The sequence below is a fragment of the Belonocnema kinseyi genome, chromosome 9, assembly GCF_010883055.1.
Source record: "Belonocnema kinseyi isolate 2016_QV_RU_SX_M_011 chromosome 9, B_treatae_v1, whole genome shotgun sequence".
Taxonomy (NCBI): Eukaryota; Metazoa; Arthropoda; class Insecta; order Hymenoptera; family Cynipidae; genus Belonocnema; species Belonocnema kinseyi.
This window is the reverse complement of record NC_046665.1, coordinates 60,029,344-60,032,332: the sequence shown is the minus strand read 5'-3', so window position 1 is coordinate 60,032,332 and position 2,989 is coordinate 60,029,344.

Here is a 2,989-nt window from a genome sequence, read left to right as displayed (position 1 = left end):
CATACGCTTACTCGGTGAGTCGAACTAACGGCCGACTCCATCCGAACGCCGCTGAGCTTAGTCGAGTCTGATTTCTCCTTGAGAGTTCCGATCTCGAGAAGTTTTGGAAATCTGGGCAATCTCAGCAATCTCAAAGAAATCTGAGCACTCTCAATGGGAATTCGATTGAGACTGCCACATTCATAGTTTTAGGATTTCCAGATTTCTCAGTGAGTAACCCCTCGCACTTTAGTGGAAATGGCCATATACTTGTTTAGTATAGAACCAATGAAAAAATGTCCGGTGTTCGCGCGTTCTTGTTAAAGTGACGGATAATCGTAAAATTTGCAAATTCATAGATATTTTTAACTCTTACAAGCTCCAAAATTGTTGTTTTTTATCTGAATACGCATTACAGAATACATCAATAATTAATATTTTTCTAATGCGAAAGAAGTTTTTAGCCTTTAATCTGTATTTCTTAAAAATTTGAAACTAATAAAATTCATATTCGAACCGAAAATGTCCAAACGAAACATCAGTCACACAGTTTTCTTATTCATGTGAGAAAATCAACTAATTAATCAATGAACTATTTAATTGATCAAATCATTAATTTACTAATGTACTAGTCAATTAATTAAGCAATCAATTAATCAACCAATGAATTAACTGCTTAAGAAGGAAAATACTGAAGAAGATGTGACAGTTTCATGCCCAGGGCATGGTGAGTTTCAAGATATTAGTGCTCAAAATTAACCCTCCGAATTTCATTAACTTATCTGCCAAAATTTATTTGTGCATAAAGCGCATAAATTACATAATCTTTAAATAACATAGAAAAAACAAAGGGTTCACTCATGTTGCATCTCATATGAAAGTTGGTGTGATTTGGAACTTGAGCTACAATAGATACCTGTAGAGACCCAAAGGGGTTCGTTTCGAGCGCACTTGAAAAGAACAGCATCAACGACCATTCATAACACAGCCACACAAAAAAAAGTATGCGGATCTGGTAGAAGACACACGTCTTCATGTGGATTTTGGGGAGCTGAATTCAAATTCGGTATCAAAAATCACCCATCACGTCATGGTTGAGCCATAACCTCAAAAAATGACGAAAAACCATGCACTGAGGCAAATAAATTTCAAAATAATGCCAGTGATGCAAATTTTCATTTCAAAAACATGTCGACAACTGTGAAGGATCAACCCTTGCCTGATATCAACTTATTCAACATAACTTTACCCAACAGAACCTGATCTCACCTAACCTGAATTAACAGAAATTTATTGAACTACACGTAAAGCTCTGGAAGCATATTTTCCCGTAGCAAATGTGTGCTACATCGAATGGGTCAACTCGAGCCTAACCTAGAAATAAATATAACCTAGCCTAACCTAACCTAACCTCACGAATCACAATTAAACTGATTGTGTTGTCCCGTTATGTTTGCGTTACCGTTTCATTTAGCTTCGGTTTAACCTACATAGAGGTTTAACCTATCCTAACCCAGCAAAACCTGACCTAACCTAACCGATTACGCTGGCAACCCTGTTCTTGCGTACTTTCATATTTTGATATTAATAGCAGTAAATGTCTGGAGTTTCGTAACTGCTTGTTGCTAGCATTGTTCGCTTGTGTTTGTAACCAGGGCACCTCCACGTGGTGACGGTGGGCAGACACAGGTAAAAAGTGTATCACGATGCAGGGAGAAACCGCAGTATCGGCGCCTGGTCAGGGTGGGAAAGCGGGCTCTCCGACGTCGTCATCATGGAAACGTAGCTCTTCATCAATGGATCACTTGGTTGGTGTAGAGTCTCATGCTACAAGGAAAATACCGCGATCATTTCTCAATCGCATGCCTGTAAGAATAGCTCAGATTCATTCTGTTACATTTGCAGTAAATATGAAGTGAGCAGTTTGCAAAAATCAATCGACGAGGAAGTGAAAAGTCTTTACGAAAAGTGTTTGGACCGTAAATTGCTGCACTAAGAAACAAAATGGGTTCCTCAAGTCATTTGAAATTCCTGCAGACTTATGTTGTATCGTCTAAAAAAATCAAACAACGAAAAGTACCGCAAGTACTCTGCACCAACCACATGAAAAGAACCCGTTATAGCGAAGGACTGCTACTTTTGCATGAATTCCGTCAAAGGGTTCAACACCAAAAATAAAAATAACATTTCGTACATTAATGTGTGCACAGTCACAAGAGCAATTGAAATCAATAAAAATGCACGCCAGACTGATTTAAGCGCTTTAGAAGATGATAGAATGGAAGTTGAAAGTCAACGTCATAGAGACGGTAGTGAAACCAGTGATCGAACAGAAAATAGTTCTGATGATTCCGATGAAAATGACGAAAAAGATGACCAATATGGCGTGCATAAAATGAAATTGGAGGTTCCCATATTAGTGTCGCAACTAGAACTGAATGATTTTATTAGAGATCTTCGATTACCGAAAGACGGCGCTAAATTTGCCGCTTCATTTCTAAAAAGAAGAAATATTCTAGAGCCAAAGACAAAAGTTTCATTCTATCGCGACACGGACAAAGAATTCAGAAATTTTTTCGTTAAAGACGAAGAGACGTCTTTAGTGTACTGCACTGACGGACGAATACTTACGCTCCTACCCCTATAGCTCACTCAACGGTCATCAAAGAAGAATATAACAATGTTATAATGCTTTTTGAAAAAGTTAATTACACGAATGACAAATGGAAAATATGTGGTGATCTCAAAATCATAACAATGATATTAGGCCAACAATCGGGTTTCACGTGAGAGCCATGCTTTATATGGCTGTGGAATAACAGAGATCGAGCCAATCATTACAGCAAAAAACTTTGGCCTTTAAGAGATTCATTCAAACCTGTTTCTCATAATATCATCAACCAAAGCTTCGTTGATCCAGAAAAAATTTTACTACCACCCCTCCACATAAAACTTGGGCTCATGAAGCAATTTGTCAAGGCGTTAGACAAAGATGGACAATGCTATAAGT